The 21949-nt window shown below is 43.1% G+C and overlaps 1 pseudogene; it reads right to left on the reverse strand.

Moving 5' to 3' along the window:
* Positions 1–2261: 2261 nt before the first annotated feature.
* On the reverse strand, positions 2262–21584 carry LOC130028167 (tripartite motif-containing protein 60-like; annotated as a pseudogene).
* Between the last annotated feature and the right edge of the window lie 365 nt (positions 21585–21949).

The following is a 21949-nucleotide window of genomic DNA, read 5'->3' on the forward strand; positions in this document are numbered from 1 at the left end:
TACCTCCGGATGTCGCTACAAAACCAGGACTATTAAGCACTACCCTCTTTCCCAAATAGTTTTCTGGAATATTTGACCCATGGGTTGTTTGAAAGGATATAATTTTAAAATATTTACGGATTCAAAAACAATTTACAGATTCTACAATATTATTCTTTTGTTGATTTCTATTTTTAATTCCACAAGGTATATGAACATTATTTACATGGCATCTATCTATGCCACAGTGATTCCATAAGATATTTAAAAAAAATAACAACAACAAAAGAACTGAAAAGGAAAGAAAGCAAAAGGGAATGCCCTGCCACAGAGGCAGTGTAGGGTAGAAGGGATGGGGTGGGGGTAGTGGGAGGGATGCTGAGACCATTGGTGGTGGAAAACAGGCACTGGTGGAGGGATGGGTACTCAGTCAGTGTATGACTGAAACGCAAACACAGAAGTTTGTAAGTCTATAACTGTACCTCCCGGTGATTCACTAATTAAAAAAAAAAAAAAAAGAACTGACCCCTGACATGAGGCCTGCTTGGGCCCCTCCATATTGGCCTTGATAGAGGTGAATTCCGAGCATGGAGGCCTAGAGACACTGCAGGTATCATCACAATTCATGGTATGGAGGTCCTGGTGGTCCTGGATGTAGTGGGTAATGCAGCCCAGCTTCCTCTGGACACGGGATTCTCTGAGTTCATCTGGACTTCTATCCGAACATGCCCTCTTTTACATTGTAAAGGGGGTAAATGGGTTTCTGGCTGGAAATGATTTGCCCCCAGCCCTCCAGTGTCTCTAGACCAATACCTGCACTCCCTCTCCTTTTTCCCACGCCACAGGGACCATGTTAACCTTCTGCAAGTATCTATTGATGGCCTTATCTGAGATCCAGCCTCCAATAATAGAAAACTAGGAGCTATTGGAAAAGGGGTTAAACTGCGGTTATGGAGTGTGGGCATTCCAGGAAAGGCCTTAATGGTTACTACCCCAACCCCAGTTGTCATCCAACTAAGCAAAACTTGTGGAAACTTTCCAGCACTGCCTCCATAGCAGCCATGGAAGCTGCACCTTCTAGCCCTTAGGCTATTCCCAATTATCCCTACCAGTTGTGAAAGTTGCCAGCTCCCTCCCTCAGTGTGAGGCAAAAGTGGAAATGGTAAGTATCACTGTCCTGGGTTTACAATTATCCATCTTTATTGTAACCAGCTGTCTGGATACTAATAGACTTCTTCTGGACATATTGCCAGGCCAGATGTGTCAGGTGTGGAGTTCAGCGTAGGGCTTGGCAAACATGGGTGATGTTCTATCGGCTTATAGGACCTCTTTGCCCTGGGGGGAGGTACATCTGGTTGTGCTCAGGAGTCACTCCTGGCAGGACTTAGGGAACCATATGGAGTGCCAAGGATCAAACCTGAGTTGTCCATATGCAACACAGGAGTCCTACATGCTCTGGCCCCCTAATCTGTCTTTATGCCTTTGGGAGAATCAGGCCTGGTCTCTATCCCAGCATCCAATCTCCCAACCCCCACCAGCAGTGATACCTGAGCACAGAGCATGAAGGAAGCCCTGAGCACTGCCAGGTATGGTTCCCAAATGTAAAAGGAACAGAGGAAAGGTTAAGTAAAAGTAAAGTAAAGGCCCTCCCGTTGATCATCGATTTGCTCGAGCAGGCCCAGTAACGTCTCCATTGGAGACTTTGTTGTTACTGTGTCTGGCATATCGAATACTCTCGGTAGCTTGCCGGGCTCTCCGAGAGAGGCGGAGGAATCGAACTCGGGTCGGCCATATTGGCTGTGTGCAAGACAAACACCCTACCCACTGTGCTAGGTATCAGTAGATAACAGTAGATATCACACATGTACACACACACACACACACACACACACACACACACTCACACACACACTCAAACAGAATGTGTATATGCATTTACCAACTTGAGACTGAGGAAGACACACAGTGTATTACTGAAAATTGAGGTAACCTTGATAAAAATTAAAATTCATGGCCTCTAGAGCATACCCACTGTCCACTACAGAAAAAAAGTTTCAAATTACAAGTCTTACAATAGTTTCTTTTTTAAGCAAGATAGCTTTTATTGAATGAAACTTGCTTAGAAAGAGGTGAGAGGAGAGAAAGAGGGGAAATGTGCTCGAGATAGAACACAAGCTGCTCCAGAGTGGAAGAAGCAAGCAAAGAGACACACAAGCAAGCAAGCAGGATACTTGTTCAAGGGAGAACATGGGCTTGAAGAGCAAGCCTACAAATCATTTTTATTATTCAGAATCTCTTGCTGGACATATCCTCAGAGGTTGGGGGTCAGTTCCAGTATAGAAATAAGGCCAAACTGCATCCAGAAAACAAACTTTAAAGGTATACAGATGAGATTTGTCACTCAAATTGTAAAAGGAAACTTCACCCAAATCACAGTCTAAAAAAATACCAATCTTTGTAGGCATTACGACTGGGAAGAGATCGATTTTTTGAGGCCCTAACGCAACATAATCATCCACATCCCGTCGTCCAATACCCCATAATCCATCTTGTACTGAAAAAGCTTGATTCGGTGCTTGATTCCTCCCGAGAAAAGTCTCTTTACAGACACCCACAATCCACCCAACTTTGTCCTTCACTTCCACCTGCCAGTAGTGCCTGCCAGCATTATAACCCTTGGAACCCAGAACAGCTGGGAAGAGGTAGAATCTCCATGGGCTATGAGTTGACTTTTGCCGTGTTCTTCCATATCGAACCGTTTTCCTATCTTCTGAGACAGTCAGATCATGATGTGCTGTTTCTGGATCTAGAAACACATCTACCTCAAATCGCTCAATGACTCTGTTTAGACCAGAATACTGGGGTGGCAAATGGTAACTGTATTCCTTTAACTGGAGTGAAAAAGGCTCAGGGGACTTTAAGTTTTGATAGGCATGATAGATCCAGTTAACGTCTGTCAGTAATGCCAGGGCTGATTTGCTCTTTATGCCCTGTAACAGACGTTTTAATGTCGAGGTATACTCGGAACACTGTGTTCGGGTTTCACGCAGTTTGGTCTCAAAAGCCATTTCCTCCTCTTCTAACTGCTGAAGAAGAGTTTCTCGCTCATTTTGAAGACAGAATTTAAGCCGCTCACATTCAGACTCTATTTCGTCTCTTGCATGTTCTACCTGTTTTTTCAACTCCAAGGCTCTTCTGGTTTGTATAATCCTGACTTTTTCTAGTCGTCTCACTTTTTTCTTCCATGACTCAATGCACTGCTCCAATCTTTTCTTATAATAGGGAGCAGCCCTCTCGACAGGCCAGATGTGATGTTTCTTGTGGTCGGAGGAGAAGCTGCACTGTGAGCATAAAACCTCCAGGTCTTGCTGGCAGAAAAAGGCCAACACTAGATTATGCTTTTTACAAACAACCTTTTCTTTCTGCTTCCTCCTCTTGCTTCTTCTTTTCTGGAGCAGCTTAGCAGCTTCAGTCAAATTACCCAGTTGGGTGTTCCTCCTGAATTTCTTTCCTGGAAAGCACATTCGACAAATAGGGCAGGGAAAAATATCCTTTAGGTCCTCCCAGAACTTGTTGATGCAAGAGAAACAGAAGTTGTGGCCACAGTTAATGGTCACTGGGTTCTTCAAGTAGTCGTTACAGAGGAAACAGCTAGCTCCGGCTTGGAGGTCTTCCAGGGCCGTCTCCATCTCCACTGATATAAAGACCAAAGTGGGAAGGTGGTATGACCTTTTGCTCTCTAGAAGACAAAACCCAGTGAACAGTGAATATCCTCCTATAGATATCGCGAAATGACCAGTTTTCAGTTTAACTGGATGGACATGTTAATGGCAGCCTCTACACATCTGTTTATCCTTTAGCCCGTTACCTTTAGAACGTTTGTTGTCAAAAATACTCCCACAGGCTATATATAGTCGATGGAATACTGGACAGTGTCAGCTGAGCTGCTGGCCTTAGCACTGGATGATGTGAATGATGGCTTTCTTATTCAGGAAAATAGCCTCAAGTCCAAGACTAAATCCTCCTAAGTCCTCCTAAAGAGTAAGAAAAACATTATGTTAAAATACCATTCAATAAGTACTGAAGTATTAAAATGTTCACATAAGAATCGAATACAAACACTAAGATTGTTGAGTGGAAATTCTTTTTAAAAATACATAAGATATTCATGATTGTAGCAATTTACTTCACACATTTTTGATAGTTTGAGGGTCACAATTTGTGGTGTGGAGCCAGAGAGACAATACAGCGAGTAGGGTGCTTGCCTTGTATGCAGCAAACCTGACCAGATTCTATCTCCAGCATCCCATAGGGTCCCCAGAGCCCTACGAGAAATGATGCCTGAGCACAGAACTAGGAGTCAGACCCAAAGACTTCCAGGTGTGGTCCAAAACCATGCAAAATTAGAAAAACAAAAAAGAAAACCTAAACAATTGGTGGTGCTCTGAAGGTCATACCCACCCTGGGGTCAGCTGCCCTGCCCACTGTACTATCACCTCCTGCATTTTCTCTGCCTAGGATCTAGGGATGGACAGTGCAGGACTCCTAGCTGTGCTGGGGCTGGGAGAACCCCGAACACCAGGTCTAACTATGTGGGTCTGACAGTTCTGAGCTCGCCTAGTACCACCAGTGCAGATCATTTGGGTCCAGCTCCTGACATAGTCCACCAACCCCGCCCTTAGAATATCTAGCTGTTGGTCCCTCCAGTGCTGTATGTAAGAGCCGGCTTGCAGAACTCGGAAAATGACCATTTTTGAGAAAATGTAAACTTAAATATTTTCTGTAAACATAAAACACCGAGACCTTTTTTAACCTCACACAACTGTCCATCTAATACGCGGAGCCTGCGATGTGACTTTGCCCTTATTACAATATTTTGGTGGGACCTTCCCATACCCATAATAGATTGTCAAATGCCTGAAGTGGAAATGGCCTCCATCTTGCTTATTTTTTTTCACCCGGGCAAATGATTAAAAAGCATTTCAGCAAAGAATTAAGGAAAGAAAGAGAGCCTGGGGTAGAGAACTTACACCCCAAAGGACCCACCACAGACTGCTCATCTATCAAGCTGAAACCATCACTCAGATTTTTGTGAGCATTAATAATAGCATAAACTGACCCTGGACATAGCCAACATGCGAGATTGGGGGGAGGGGTATCTCAAAGGTCCACATGGGGGCTACTTTGTGTGCCACACTCTTCCTTCTTACCTATCACCACAGGCCCATGCCCTATCTCCTACCCCCACCCCCCACCCCTGTCTCCCGCCCCGCCTCCCCGCCCCGCCTCCCTGCCTCATTGAGTCTAATCTTTTCAAGCCCATGTGTACCAATATCTCCAGACTGTCTTGTTTTGGGGACACTTCCTGCTCTGTCCAGGGCTTACTCTTGACCATATAATCAGAGATGGGAGGCCATAAGAGGTTCGGGGTATAGAACCCATGTTGACTGTGTGCTCTGTTCACTGATAGTACTCAGTTCACTGTATTATTACTCCAGACATGGGCTCACATTGGCTCTCTCTTCATCCTTAACACGCCTACCCTCAGATCTGTCCAACTCAAAATCATGTTCCAGTTTGCACCTCTACCATCTCTTCAAGAGACCTCACTAAGCCTGAGTTTCGTTTCAATAACAACTCCCCACATTCTGGATCAGATCAAAATCTTGCTTAATTAAGGTACCCAGCACCCCGACCTAATGCTCCCAAGAGCCACCCCTGACACAAGAGACCCAGCGGGATCAACGTGAAGCTAGCTCCAGCACACCCAAGAACACTCACCACAGTGGACCTGCAAGAAGGGTCGGTGCAGCCCCTGTCCGGCAAGAAGCAGCAGGAACCTCAGATCCAGGTCCAGAGGTGGATCTGAAATCAAAATCCCAGGAGACTAAATATGCGAGAGCTATAAGCCCATGACACAGTCTGGACCACGATTGGCTGTAACTCCGGAAAAGGGTGAGTCAATGACCCACCCTAGAGCTATAAGCCCATGACACAGTCTGGACCACGATTGGCTGTAACTCCAGAAAGGGGTGAGTCAATGACCCACCCTACCAGCCAGTGAGGGAGGGAAGGGATCCTGGCACACCTAGAGGCATTTTCCCCTCTGCTATCATTTTGTTGTTAATTGCATTCAATCTCTTGAGGTGCAGTTTTTAGGTTTCTTCCTATTTTTCAGCCCCGTGAGCAATTTGGGATTAAAAGGAAGGTTGAAGGTTGGGTTGGATCTTTCTCTTCCTTCCTTCCTTCCTTCCTTCCTTCCTTCCTTCCTTCCTTCCTTCCTTCCTCTGTCTGTGTCTCTCTTTTTTTTTCTGTTTATTTTTTTTGTTTGTTTTTCTTTGAATCCCCTGAAGGTGAATTTTTCAAAATTACATTGCCACACCCTCATTTCATACACTGAAGGATTACATTTTGGAATGAAAGAGGTACATTTCCAGCAAGGAACTCTTCACATCTTAATAGACAGAACTGCCAGACCCAGTAAATTCTGCCCCGCTCTGGCTCTCTGAAATCTTCTGAGAAACTGTCACAGTAAAATTTTACTTAGTTGAATAAACCAGAGGTTAAAACATCTTTAAGACTCAAGAAATCAGCACAGGTCGAACTTAAAAGTTATTGGTTTGGTTTGCATCTCAACGGGGAGGGTCTGGATGTATAAAAGATGAAAAACTCTTTGTTGAGACTGATCAGTAGGCAATAATCTTGCTGCCCCAAGGACTTGCAACCTTGAGAATTTCGGTTTAGACTTGTTCTGTTTTGTTTGGGGGTCACACCCCTCTGTGCTTTTTTACCCTCCACTTGCTAGGATAGAACCAAATAGTCTCCCAAATGAAAGCATCTCTGCAGCCCTTTGAGCCACCTCCTGACCCAGGAGTTTTTAATAGGGATAAAAGCCAATGAACAAGATATGATAACCTTTGTGGCTGGAGCAGTAGCATAAAGGTTAGGGCGTTTGACTTGCACGGGGCAGACTCAGATTGGATTCCCAGCATCCCATATGTTCCCCTGAGCACCACCATGGGTAATTCCTGAGTGCAAGCCAGGAGTAGCCCCTGTGCATCGCTGGGTGTGACCCAAAAAGAAAAAAAAAGATATGATAAGCTTGAGTTTTGCATGGATGACAGGATACATCAGGAAATAGACCTTTATTGCCATTAAGAGATCTAGGATGAGCGGTTGAACACGAGTGTAAGTGAGCGTACACTCAAATATTAAAGACGTGACTTCCAAAGTAAAATATGGCCATGGCCACATAACAGATTAGTGAAATATCTGACATTTTTCTCAAAATTCAATCTGGAAATCCGAAGATACCCTAATTCAGTCGGGCAACTACCATCTACCATAAAGTAGTGGTCCAAGCTAGGACTACTAGGAAGAGAATCTATGAAACTGAGTCACCAACCTTCCCATTGTGCTCTCTCTGATGGCCCTCCCATTCAAGCATCCTTCCTGTCTCTACTCTCAATAAACTGTTACTTCTTGGCAACTTTTCTTTCTTGTATTCAATTTTTTGTGGGCCTGGAAAATCCAGGATTACTGGATATCTCATTCACACCAAACTTTATGGGCAACAATGTTCTTAAAATAGCTCTTTTGCCTGAAAGGTTAAAACAAGAGATTTTTATTTATTTATTTATTTGGGAATTTGGACCACACCAACTGGTGCTCAAAAGAGTGTCACTTCTAGCTTTGTGCTCAGTGTTTGAGGAAGCATGGGGTACCTGTGGTTGAACCTTGACCTCCTGCATGCAAAGCATGTGCTCAATGCTTTGAGCTGTCTTTTCAGATCCTCAAAAGAAAATTGTATTGAAGTGATGCATGCTGAAAGCAGACTATAGCCTGAACACAATGGCTGCTCAATACCTCTATTGCAAACTACAACACCCTTGAGGAAAGTGAGCAAAAGGGAATGCCCTACCACAGAGGCAGGGTGGGGTTCGGGGGAGGGGGGTGGGCTACTGGGATCATTGGTGGTGGAGAATGGGCACTGGTGGAAGGATGGGTACTGATCATTGTATAACTGAAACCCAAGCAGGAAAGTTTGTAAGTCTACAGCTGTAGTTCATGGTGTTTCACTAATTAAAAAAAAAAAGAAAGAAAAATGTGTGTAGGGTTGAGGAGGGTCAATAAAAAAATAGTGTATCAGATAAAATTTCTTGTTTCGAACACTGTCAGCAGAGGTTCAATCTCTATTTACACATAGGGTCCCTCAACACTGCCAGGCAATTACTGAGCACAGCTGGGTGTGGTCCAAAAACCAAAAAGAAAAGGGAACAGGGAGCACAGTTTTAGAAAGGGTGGGTTGCAGGCTGTGTGCCTGGGGTGATCAGTTAATTCTTTAAAGTGATGATTTCCCAAGGGAATTTCTTTTTTAACTTTTTTAAATTGATTGTAAATTACAATATGTTAAAGATGGATTCTCATGCACATAATTCCGATACAGTGTACCCACCCCCTCCTCCAAAGAACCCCAGCACCCTTCCATTTCAAACCCCCACCAACACTGAACTTTGTGGATTAATTTTTTAGTTGTGTTGCCTTAGGCCCTTTTTTACCACTTTTCTGTATATCTTTAAGCCCCACACCTGAGATCTATCTGTATCAATTCTTTTTCCCTCTGATTGACTTCACTCAGCATGAAATCCTCTATTTCTATCCATGTTGTTGCAAATTGTATGATTTTGTTCTTTCTTTGAGCTATGTAGTATTCCATTGTGTAAATATACCACAATTTCTTAATCCAGTCATCTGTAGTTGAACATTTTTGTTGTTTCCAACAACAACAGAAGCTCACTGCAAAATTTTCAGGTGGGGTGGTCTTACTTTTTTTTTTTTTTTTTGCGGCAGGGAGGGTGCACACCTGGTTGTGCTCATGGCTTACTCCTGGCTCCATGCTCGGGGATCATTCCTGGTGGTATAGTGCAAGAGATACAACCACGGTTGGCCACATGCAGGACAAATGCCTTAACCCCTCTCCTGTCTCTCAGGCTATAAGCAGTGTTTTGGTTGGAAAGGGACAGTGAGAAGGAAAGGAAATGCTGGAGGCAGAGAGAAGTCTTCTGATAGATAGCAGGAAGCTAGCCTAGCACTTGGGGTGGAATGATCCTGGTTAGATGTAGCTAACCATCTAGGCACTCCCCTGCCCTAGAGAAGGGCCTGGAGCAGTATGTAAATGCTGGGGATTTCTGAACAAGAGTGAAGGACTGACAGGAAGGAAAGCAAGTAGTGGTTTTGATTCCCTTTACTAGGAGGTAAGACAGGAGAAAGGGTTTTTCCCTGACTCTTCAATTATCAGTTTAACAGGAAGATCTTATATATATATATATATATATATATATAGTGGACAATAATACCTCAGAAGTAGAGTAGACATAAAAATCTTGCTTGCTCTTTTGATCTCTAAAAAAAAAAGGTGCTGGGGATTAAACATGCAAAGCATATGCTTTCCCATTGAGTCACAGTGCCCAATCCCGTTAAGAATTGGTTTATTCTAATAAAATAGGAGACTAACACCCAGGAGTGGCCAGGATTAGTACTAGGATGTTTGCGCCATGGCTTGGAGGCCAGCTACACATACTAGGGGGAGAGGGAGCTCAGATAGAGAAGGGAGCATCAAATAAAGGGTGTTGAGAGGATCCTCCCAGGATGGGAGATGCATGCTGAAAGTAGACTATAGACCCGACATGATTGCCACTCAATGCCTCTTTTGCAAACCACAGCACCCAGAAGGAAAGAGAGAACAAAAGGGAATACCCTGCCACAGAGGAAGGGTGGGATGGGGGGATGGGGGGGTGGGAGGGATACTGGGACCCGTTGTGGTGGAAAATAGGCACTGATGGAGGAATGGGTATTTGACCATCGTATAATTGAAATCCAAGCACAAAACTTTGTAAGTCTACAGCTGTACCACATGGTGTTTCACTAATAAAAATTAAAAAAAAAAAGAAAATGTCATGAGATAACGTAATAAAATGATCCCAATGAAATAATTGAAATAGGACGTTATCACCTATGGACAAAATGCATGTGTATGAAGTATTTGAAGACTACATTTCACCTAGCCTATTTTCTAACCTCTATGTATTAAAGCTACTATAAAACCAGGATAAGAAATATAAATTCTTATATACAATACCAAATTATTTTTTAACTAGTATATAGGGAAAATATCCCTCAGAAGTAGGCCAATTATTTTCTTTCTCTCTGGATTTTTAATTAAATAATATTAGGAAACCAAAAGATACATTATGGTTACATTATAAAAGATTATAAATTTACTCAAAAATTTAAAATAAGCAATTAGTGTTCATTTTAAAACATTCATACCAATTTAACACTTATTGGGTTTTTTACTTTTAAAGTTTGTGAATCTTACAGTGTTTTAAGGTCTCTATTACCTATATGGTGAAAAATAAAAAACTATTTGAAGTTTAAAAAAAAATAATTGGCTTATTCTGGGACTGGAGAGAAAAATGTAATAATGGGCTAAAGCACAAGCTTTGCGTGCAAGTATGCTTCCCTTCCCCCCCCAAAAAAAACCCGAAACAAATAATCATCTTAATTCAGAAACCTAATCCAAGTTGCCAGCATTAGGTGGTTAAATTGGGTTTTATGTGCTCCTAAATTAGAAATTGGAGGGGTGGGGGATGGGGGTACCGTAGAGCTTCGTGCTTGACTTGCATGAAGTTTGGTTTGGTGCTTGGCTTGCCTGGGTTGATCCCTGACACCCTGTATGGTTCCCCAATCCTGCCATGTGTATTGATCCCACAGCGCAGAGCCTGGAATAAGCCCTGAGCATAGCCAGCTGTGATTCAAAAACAACAACAAAATTTCTGGTTTAAGGTAAAGTTAAAATATACACAAAAGTAGAATGACCCTCATGTAAATGGTTACAAATGTTTCCATCTCAAACACAGTCTTCTCCCTCTTCTAATGTCAGTCACATTTCTGAGTACCTCAGTATGTAACTCTAAAGCATAAAAAGAGCACCGGTTCCACAAAGATAGGTTAAGTGTGTAATAAATCCCTAATTAGCTAGTGTCCACAGTTCAAATTCTCCCTTTTCCTTTCAGCTGATTTTCTTGAATCATAGAGAGAATGACAAATTTGTGACTGTCCACAAATTAGGATTTATAAAGTCTAGCATAGAATTTCGGGCCGGATCGATAGCACAGCAGGTAGGGCATTTGCCTTGCACGCAGCTGACCCGGTTTTGAGTCCTACGCTGCTCTCGGAGAGCCAGGCAAGCTACCAAGAGTATCCCACCCACATGGCAGTGGCTGGCAAGCTCCCCTGTGGCGTATTCTGTATGCCAAGAACAGTAACAAAAAGTCCCAAAATGGAGACATTACTGGTGCCTGCTCGAGCAATTCAATGAACAATTGGAGGACAGTACTACAGTGCTACAAGTGTCAATGAACTGGGTTCTGGGGAGCATGTAAACTTGCTGCTCTTCCTTTGACTCTTTGGGTGAAAATGTCAAGTGACCATTATAGATCTAGAGTTTAAGACCAGATTTCTAAGCAGGAAGTAGAAAAACACATAAATGTGGGCCTCGGAAGTAATACAGTGGTACCATACATGTCTGGACTATGTGAAGACTTAGGATCTAAGGTGACTAGAAAGAATATTTGGAATGTAGTGTTGGGGTCATTACTGGTGGCATCACTGTCACTGTCCTACCGTTGTTCCTCAATTTTCCGAGCGGGCCCAGTAACGTCTCCATTTTGAGACTTTGTTGTTACTGTGTTTGGCATATTGAATAAGTTATGGGTAGCTTTCCAGGCTTTGCTGTGAGAGCGAGATACTTTTGGTAGCTTGCCAGGCTCTCCGAAAGGGGCAGAGGAATCGAACCGGGGTCAGTCAGGCCAGCTGCGCATAAGGCAAATGCCCTACCGCTGTGCTATCGCTCCAGCCCACTGGTGGTGGTAAGTGTTTTATTTTTTACTTATTTATTTTTAAATCCAGATGCAGCTGTGCTCAGGGCTTACTTCTGGCTTATACTCAAACGTGACTTCCAGACCCTTTGTGATGCTGGGGATCAAACCCCATTAGGCTGTAGTACTACAGCACTGTCCTCCTGTTGTTCATAGATTTGCTCGAGCGGGCACCAGTAACATCTCACAACAAGTCGTGAGACTTGCTGTTACTGTTTTTGGCATATCGAATACGTCACAGGTAGCTTGCCAGGCTTGCCGTGCAGGCCAGATACTCTCAGTAGCTTGCCAGGCTCTCCGAGAGAGGCGGAGGAATCAAACTTGGGTTGACCATGTTAGCTGCATGCAAGGCAAACACCCTACCTGCTGTGCTATCACTCCAGCCCTAATTGGCTGTATTAAAACAAATTCCTTACTATGTAGCTTAGTCCTGGATCTGCACTCAGGGATTATTCCTTGCAGGCTCAGGCAGGAGACCATAGTGGGTGACAGGATCAAACTTGGGTCAGCAACATGGAAGGCAAGCACCTTACCACCACTCCAGCCCGTTACATAGATTTGAAAGGAAACTACTGTTACAGTTCTTGAATCTAAGTATTAATAAATATATACATATATATATATACTTATCAGTGCTGGATATAATCATTTAGCATAGATATTGATAACCATTTTTTCTTAGCTTTATAGCAGCTGGAGGAAAGCTGTGAATATTGATTGAGGGAAGTTGACATTGGTGATGGGATTGGTTGTTGGAACACTGTATTCCTGAAACTCAACTAAGAATGACTTTTTTAAATCACGGTAAAAGGTAAAGGTAAAGGCCCTCCCGTTGGCCGCTTGTAAGGCGAACGCCCTACCCGCTGTGCTACCAACATGGCCGACCCGAGTTCGATTCCTCTGCCCCTCTCGGAGAGACCGGCAAGCTACCGAGAGTATTTGATATGCCAAACACAGTAACAACAAAGTCTCCAATGGAGACGTTACTGGGCCCGCTCGAGCAAATCGACGATCAACGGGAGGGCCTTTACCTTTATTTGTTGTAAATAAAACAAAAAATTTTTAAAATGTAAAAGATAATTCAGGTCTTCTGTGCAACAGTAAAGTATTCTGAAAGCATTGCAAAAGTTCACAATTGTTATTATATAATACATTATCTGTGAGGTTGGAAGATTTGACTTTCATCAATTTTGATGTTACAGAATCAATGTTGACTAATTTTAATGATACCAAAAACATTTCTTTTATGAAAGGAAGAATGATAAAAGATTTCCAATTTTTTGGAAGAATATGTAAGTATGATATTTAACTAGTGGCTGACATTTCCACATAGACAAAAAATCTGAATAGACAGTACACCCTATCTTTAATTCTGTGTGGTGGAACTGTGATTGCCTATTTTGTATGTTTTGAGGGTTTTATATCTAATATTATTTTATTCATATTGCATATACATGCATATAATGAGGTTAGTTAGAAAACACTTTTTTTTTTCTTTCCATTATGCTTTCTGTTTTTTTGTTTTGTTTTGTTTTGGTTTGTTTTTTCACAAGCAGGTTAGGGCTGACTTCCAACTTCATGCCTAAGCAAGGATCACTCAGGGGACCAAATTAGTTTCAAATAGTGTATTCCTCATCTCCTTCTGAGCCCACACTATAGGCACCTTTAACGTTCATGTTTATACTAACATCATCCTGAGTACAATATCACTGTCACTGTTCTTCCATTGTTCATCGATTTGCTCGAGTGGGCCCAGCAACGTCTCCATTGTGAGACTTGTTACTGTATATAGGTAAAGGTAAAGGTAAAGGCCCTCCAGTTGTTCCTCGATTTGCTTGAGCAGGCCCAACGTCTCCATTGGAGACTTTGTTGTTACTGTGCGCGTGCAGCTTGCCAGGCTCTGCTGTGCGGGCGAGATACTCTCGGGAGCTTGCTAGGCTCTCTGAGAGGGAGAGAGGAATCGAACTCAGGTCAGTGATGTTGGCTGCATGCAAGGCAAACGTGCTACCCGCTATGCTATTGCTCCATCCAAATATTCAAAGTATAAATTTTAATTCTCTCCTATGTTACTGTGTGCAGAAACTGACATAGCATTTTTTTTTTTTTTTTTATGAAACAATGGAGCCACCATGCGGAAGCTGAATAGGCGGAAGCAGAGAGAAATGTTAGGCAAAAAGGGCCAAGGGACTCTTGCTGACATAGAAATGAAAACTGAGGGGCTGGAGATACAGTACAGTGTTCCAACACACTTCTCTTGAACATGGATCCCAAGGCTTCTCCAGAAGTGATTCCTGAGCCCAAGAGCCAGTAGTAACGCCTGAGCTTTGCTGGGTGTGGCCTCCCAAAAATTCAAACTGATTCCTGGTCTTGCCGTTGGATTCATTTCTTAAACTTTATAAAAGAGAGAACTCAAAAAGTCTTCCAGAGATTTCTAAATTTGCTCTTCAGCAAAATGGCTATCAAAGATGTAGAGACTAGAAAATCAGGATTTTTAGTATAGCAGCTGAAGTTCTTTAATTTATTAATCTATTTATTCTGGTTTTGGGGCCACACCCAGTGATGTTCAGAGTTTAATCCTGTCTCTGCACTCATGAATTACTCCTGGTAGTGTTTGGCAACCATACGGGATGCCAGGAACAAAACCTGGGTGGCAGTGTGCAAGGTAAGCTCCCTACCCATTGTACTATTTCCTCAGCCCTTGGTGAGATTATTTTTAAATCAACTAATATCTTTCACCTATTAGATGGAAAGCAATTTTTCAAAGACCTCTAGGCAACAGGAAACTGCTGATTATGAAGAGAGATAAAAGCTGTGTCCAATTAATAATTCAATGGGGGCAAAATGAACATCCTGACATAGACTTTCAGATTTCACTTTCTTCCTTAGCAATGGAATTCAGTGCAAATGAAAACATGCATTTTAGCACAGCACAACGACACCCGGTACTGGTTCAATCCTGAGAGATTCCTCTGTGCCTCACCACTAATCAGAAACACAGAATATCCTTTTAGCTCCTGTTGGTTCTGTCCTCCTACCTGGGGGAGGATCCGCCACACCTTAAAGAGTGTCAACAATGTCCTAGACCCACCTAGTTGCCTATAAATGCCCTGCTCACAACAGAAGAGCACAAACTGCTATCAGCCTGGTGTCCTATTGTCTTCGAAGAGATCTGTCAGAGACCAGCCCTGAAGAAACGCAGAGCAAAGATCCTTGAACTGTTCAAGGTAAGCAGGAAGACGTGATCACCTTGGAAGTGGATTGATCAAGGGATTATAGTTATGGGAGATGGTCTGTATGGATTCACAGATGGGTCTTGTACAATAAGGTTGGGTGGTACGGGTGGGGGTGCTAATCTGGTCAGAAGAGACTGAAAGTAATGTTAAGTTGTCACAGGTCAGGAACCAAAAAGGGATTGGAAGTGGAACAATAATAACAATAATAATAATAACCTTTCCATAGGACCCACAAGAAATTGGAGTTAGCTCAGAAGTGTTCATAGAATGCTTTTAAAAAACATCTTTGAGTGTCTGGAGCGATAGCACAACGGGTAGGGTGTTTGCCTTGCATGCAGCCAACATGGCCGACCCGAGTTCAATTCCTCCGCCCCTCTCAGAGAGCCCGGCAAGCTACCGAGAGTATTCGATATGCCAGACACAGTAACAACAAAGTCTCCAATGGAGACGTTACTGGGCCCGCTCGAGCAAATCGATGTTCAACGGAGGGCCTTTACTTTTACTTTTACTTTATTATGATTTATTGACATTAAAACGGGTTCTATCCATTAATTATCAAAAAAATTAGAATTTACGCATGAACTAATGTGTGGTCTGAGTTTTGCTTGAAAAGGCTGAGAAATAGAAAGCTGGAGTTACATTTGTATTGGAGGATTTGTTGTGGTTATCATAATAGTTTTGTTTCATCTGCCTAAAATGCTGTCTAGTAATATATTAGAGCTCACCATTATTGTGTTGCCCCTCTTCTCATTTCATTTTTCATTTCATCATCCTGTTAATCGTCGATTGCCTCGAGCAGGCCCCAGTAACGTCTCTTTCATCCTAGCCCTGAGATTATATTCACGGCTCTTTAGGAGAATGAGACCCATCATTGTTACTGGTATTTGGCATATTTGGTAGGCCACGGGGAGTTTGCCAGACTCTGCCCTGTGGGCAGGCTACATTCGATAGCCTGCAAGTTTGTACAAAGTAGGAATGAGGTAATAAGAAATAATAAGGAAATATTTGCCCCCGCGCCTGGGTGTCCCTTGCCGGGACCCCTTGGAGGGAAGCGGGTCGAGCTTTCCTCCCCGCCCCGACCGGGGCTCCAGCAGCCGAAGACCTCCAGGACCAGCCACCACCATGCTGAGACCACTCTCCGCACACATGAAGGTACTGGCAGAGGGACAAAGCCACGCGGGTTCCGGGGCCGAGACCTCCAAGCCTACTTGAATTGGAGTCGAGTCGAGCCCCTCTTCTAACCAAATCAAATTTTATCTTACTCTTTTCTGTCTTTTCCCCTACATTTCAAATGTCTGAGATTTCTTATCTTTTTCTTCCCTACATTTCAAATACCTGAGTTATCAAAATTTCTGAGTCTACAATGTTACTTCAGGGATTAATCCAAATATCTCTAACCTCCTATTATTGTTTTCACTCTACGTTCTTTCCACTCATGGTTCCTGCTTCTTAGACCCCATATCAAACTTCAAATGGAGAGGAATTCATTTTGGTTAGGGCCATAGGGTGACAGTCAGGGCTAGACCTCTCTCTTACACATCACTGACTGCATTCTCCCCAGAATCTGCCTACATTCACCAATCTCTAAGGTCCAAGATGCTTTTTATATTTTTTTAATTTTTAATTTTTTGCTTTTTGGGTCACACCAGGCAATGCACAGGGGTTACTCCTGGCTCATGTACTCAGGACTTGCTCTTGGCAGTGCTCGGGGGACCATATGGGATGCTGGGAATTGAACCCACGTCGGCTATATGCAAGGCAAACACCCTACCCGCTGTGCTATTGCTCCAGACACTCAAAGATGCTTTTTAAAAGCATTCTATGAACACTTCTGAGCTAACTCCAATTTCTTGTGGGTCCTATGTAAAGGTTATTAAAGGTAAAAGGTAAAGGCCCTCCCGTTGATCATCGATTTGCTCGAGCGGGCCCAGTAACGTCTCCATTGGAGACTTTGTTGTTACTGTGTCTGGCATATTGAATACTCTCGGTAGCTTGCCGGGCTCTCCGAGAGGGGCGGAGGAATCGAACTCGGGTCGGCCATGTTGGCTGCGTGCAAGGCAGACGCCCTACCTGCTGTGCTATCGCTCCAGGTTATTATTATTATTATTATTGTTATTATTAAAAGGAAGTCTCGTAGCAATTAGATGCTCAAAGCTAAATTGTCTTATGTTACTTTTTCTGTCAGAATAAGTGCATTTGTATGAGAAAAATGAATTAAATGTGTATTTGTTAGAGCTTGCAAGAAAATTGGAAAAAGTGTTCAGTTTACTTAGGGAAAGTGAGTAATTGAGCATATATTTTCTTCTTACAGCTCGGTTACTGTAGGATTGAACTATATTCTGAGAGACTTATCTTCAGAAGACTTATATTCCAGGGCCAGAGTGATAGTACAGCGGATAGAGCATTTACCTTGCATACAGCCGACCCCCAGCATCCCATGTGGTCCCCCAGCACTGCCAGGAGTAATTCCTGAGTGCAGAGCCAAAAGTAACCCCTGAGCATTGCTGGGTTTGCCCAAAACAAACAAAAAGAAAAAGTCAAAAAGAAAAGAAAAAAAATCATTCTAAAAGATCTATCTTCAGAATACTTATATTTTAAAAGACTTATTTCCAGACATCCTTCTTCCAAGAATGGCTTTTTCCGCTTCCCTGGCCGAACGCCAATCAGAAGCCAGCTGCCCTCTCTGTCTAGATTACCTGAGAGACCCAGTGACTCTAGCCTGTGGCCACAACTTCTGTGTCTCCTGCATTCAACAGCGCTGGGTTGACCTACAGGACATCTTCCCCTGTCCTGTCTGCCTCCACCACTGCCCTGACAGGAACTTGAAGAGAAACAACCAATTGTGTCACATCACTGACATCGTTAATCAGCTCCCCATCAGAGGGAATAAAAGGAAACGGCAGGAACAGAAACTATGTGAGAAGCACCAGGAGGTCTTGGACATGTTCTGTGAGGAGGATTCTGAGCTCTTGTGTCCCCAGTGCAGGACCGCCCATGACCACCAGGATCACTACCTCCTCCCTGCTGAGAGAGCTGCAGCAAGTCAAAGAAAGAAGCTCAGAAGCTACATGGAGCTTCTGAAGAGGAAGATTGAAACCACTGAAATGGATTGTAAGAAACAAATTTCAAAATTTCTTGAAGAGAGTCTTGAAGAGAGTCAGAAGACAGAATTAGATTCTGAATTTAAAGAATTCATTTTTTTCTTGAGAAGGGAACATTTTGCAAGTGATGCCAGATTAATTAAGGAAGAGAACAAAGAGAAGGATAAATTCACCGAAAACAAAAGCTATATTTCAAGTCACATGGACACACATAAAAATCTTCTAAGTGACGCAAGAAAAAAGTATTTGCTGCCCAACCTAGAGTTGCTATCCAGCATCAAAAGTATTCAAAGTCGGCACAAAGACTTAACCCTCCCAGCAGTCTTTTTGTATAAACTCAAGACAGAGAGTTTAGCCCTCCCTCCACATTATTTTGGTCTGCACACAATGATCAGCAAGTTCCAGGTAGATTTGACACTTGATCCTGAAACTGCACATCCAAGTCTGATTATCTCCAAAGACAGGAAAAGTATATCTACAACAAGTCTACCGCAATTTCTTGACAACTCCCAGACATTTACTCCTTACCCAGCTGTGCTCAGCTGTGAGGGCTTTGATGGGGGCAGGCATTTTTGGCAAGTAGAAGTCACAGGGGTTGGTGAATGGTCCATAGGTGTTTGTAAAAAATCATTCTGCGGAAATTCTGGGATACTACCAACCCCTGAAAATGGCTATTGGGCATTTTTACAGACTGCAAAGAACACAGAACAGGACATGGACATTAAACAAGCAGACCCAGGTATGCAATTTGGTGTATTTCTAGACTATGAACTGGGAGAACTTTCCATTTATCGTTTGAATAACAGATTATATTTGTGTAAAATCACTGATAAATTCACAGGGAAACTGATGCCATATTTTGCTATTGGACCCTCTTCAAAATCAATTTCAATATGTTTGACCACAAAGGAATGGTGAACTACTATGAAAATTATTTGTGTTTGAGTGTGTTTGAGTGATTATTTTTAGAAAGACTGTTTATAAGGTTTATAAATAAAGTTTAGAAGATTTATAAGTTCCTGGTTCATATTTGTTGTCTGCCTACTGAAATTCTATAGGGCTCACATTTTTTTCTTCCCCTTGAGCCAAACCTTCCTGGACTACTTAGCAGGATTTTTGGAGAGGAGAAAAGCTTCACGTCACTCTTCTCCCATTTTCCATCGATTTGCTCCAGCGGGCCCAGTAATGTCTCAATTTTGACACTTGTTACTGTGTTTGCCATACTGGATACATCACAGGTAGCTTGCCAGGCTTTGCCTTGAGCACAAGATACTCTTGGTAGCTTCCCAGGCTCTCCGACAGGGGTGGAGGAATTGAACTTGGGTCGGCCAGGTCGGCCTCATGCAAGGCAAACACCCTACCTGCTTAGGGATAGAAAATCTTGAGTTGTGCTACCCCCTTCTCAAAGGCTGGAGCGATAGCACAGCGGTAGGGCATTTTCCTTGTGTGCAGCTGGCCTGGCTGAGCCAAGTTTGATTCCTCTGCCCCTCCCCGAGAACCTGGCAGGCTACCAATAATATCTCACTGGCACCGCAAAGCCTGGCAAGCTACCCGTGACGTATTCAATATGACAAACAAAATAACAGCAAAGTCTCAAGATTGAGACGTTACTGAGCCTGCTCGAGAAAATCGATGAACAATGGTAGGACAGTGACAGTGACCCTCCTCTCATATAAACCAGTAACCACCAACATCTTAGCTACTTGCTTTTCGATGAACTCATTTACTTGGGGATACCTATTCTGATCATTCCTGCACTCACAAAGGAACAAGATAGGGAACTAGAGAAACCTGCGGACACAGATAGGAATGACTTCCTACTCAAGGCCCTGTATCAGATTTCTCTCCAGGATCCTCCACGGCCCAGTAGCCCCCATCTCCACCCACCCCAACCTGTGCCAGGCTCCAGTTTGCTTTCTCTCTTTCCCAATGGTTGGGGACCCAGACAACCTGGATGTGCTCATTTCATCTCCTGCCCTAGTAGGCCTGACCTAAGATTCTGTAAGCTACGCATCCGGGACTTGCATGAACTGGTAAGCGCCCCTCACCCCCACAAGCCAGAGTCAGTCCCTATTCTGCTCTCCAGTTGTTCTAGACAAGCCCCCAAACCAGAGTCCCCTATCTGCAGCTCCTCTAGTTTGCAGGAGGGCAAGAAATGTGACAGGGAAGAGGCCAGTTTCATAGGAGCAAAAAGCAGGAAAAGCCCCCTCCCCCACTTACTTATGGGGTGTTTAAGGAGTAGCAGGTGTTGATAATCATTTAACAGCCCCAGAAGAAAGATCTGTCCCCAGAATCGTAAGTCCAGTCCTCAAGATGAAGGGCCAGCCCTGGGTCTTACTGCCATGAGGAGGAAAACATGAAATGGGGCAAAATAAAGAGAGGTTCTCTAGCATGGCATTAGTCCTTGTACTACACACTAACCCCGGGTTCTTTCTGTGTGATCTGTTGTGTGTTTTTTTAAAAGACTTTGTATTAATTTTCAAAAGACTGCTGCATCTGACCTTCAGTTTTCCTTTTGGTGGTTAACAGTTGTAAAGGAATCACTTTATAATTTTGCTTCAGTTAAGCAACTGTAACATATTAACACTAATGCCTTCCTAATAATTTTGAACACAAAAATGGAGGCTATCACTTCCACCCAAAATCTTTGATATCCAAGCAACCACACCATACACAGATGAATAAAGATTTTTGTCCTTCAATGGAGGGAGGGAAATGTACCTGACACAGAAGCAGGCTGGGGGTGGGAGGAAAATCAGAGAGATTGGTGGAAGGTAGTGAGCACTGGTGAAGGCATTGTTGGAACAATATATGCCTGAAACTCAATCTCAAATGACTGTCATTTTGTAAGTTTTGGTAATTCAATTTTAAAAAAATAAAAGAAAAAATATTTTTTTACTTTCTTTCACTGCACCCCATTCCTCCAAAAAAGATAGGTGACTTCATCATCATTGATGCTTCAAAATAATTTGGGCATAGATTCCCCCTGACTGGCTTGACGAAAGCTGGCACCACGCAGAAAGGCTGAACTCTGGAGGACCAGCACTGGGACCTTGAAGGCATATGTGTGTCCAGGCAGTTGGCACGTTCAACTGTGCTGATTGTGCTTCTTTGGCCAACTTCTACCAATTCTGGTGTAGGCCCATCTGATTTCTATAACACAAGTACTCATGACAGTGATTCTTGCTTAAGAATAAAGGCCTCCTTTGAAGTCTCTTTAAGTGTTTCTCTCATGGTCTTCTACATACCTGCTTGTACTCCACACCAATTTTGGAGGTCTCCAGGCATTGTGCTCTTATGTCAGACTTTATCATCATCTTCCGGCCAACCATGACTAAAGATGAGTTCTCAGGATATTAAAAGCCCAAGCGTTTGAGTTAGTGCCTATTAAAATCTTGAAGTAGAGACTTGAGAGATATGGGCACATATGGGATGCTGGGAATCGAACTTGGGTCGGCCCCGTGCAAGGCAAATGCCCTACCCACTGTCCTATCGCTCCAGGTTTTATAAGAAAAGCTTTTTAACAGGTTATCAAACCACTGAAAGATATTTTCTCTTGCTTCTTTTGACCTCTCTTTCCCCAGGTATGTCCTGTAAAAAAGCAAATAATAACAGAACCAGAACATGGTGGGGATTTCCTTTAACGCCCCACCAATCCACAGTGATTAGGAAAAGATCAAGAAAATTTTGAGGTCAA

This window comes from Sorex fumeus, unplaced genomic scaffold (assembly GCF_029834395.1).
Source record: "Sorex fumeus unplaced genomic scaffold, SorFum_2.1 ptg000039l, whole genome shotgun sequence".
Lineage (NCBI taxonomy): Eukaryota > Metazoa > Chordata > Mammalia > Eulipotyphla > Soricidae > Sorex > Sorex fumeus.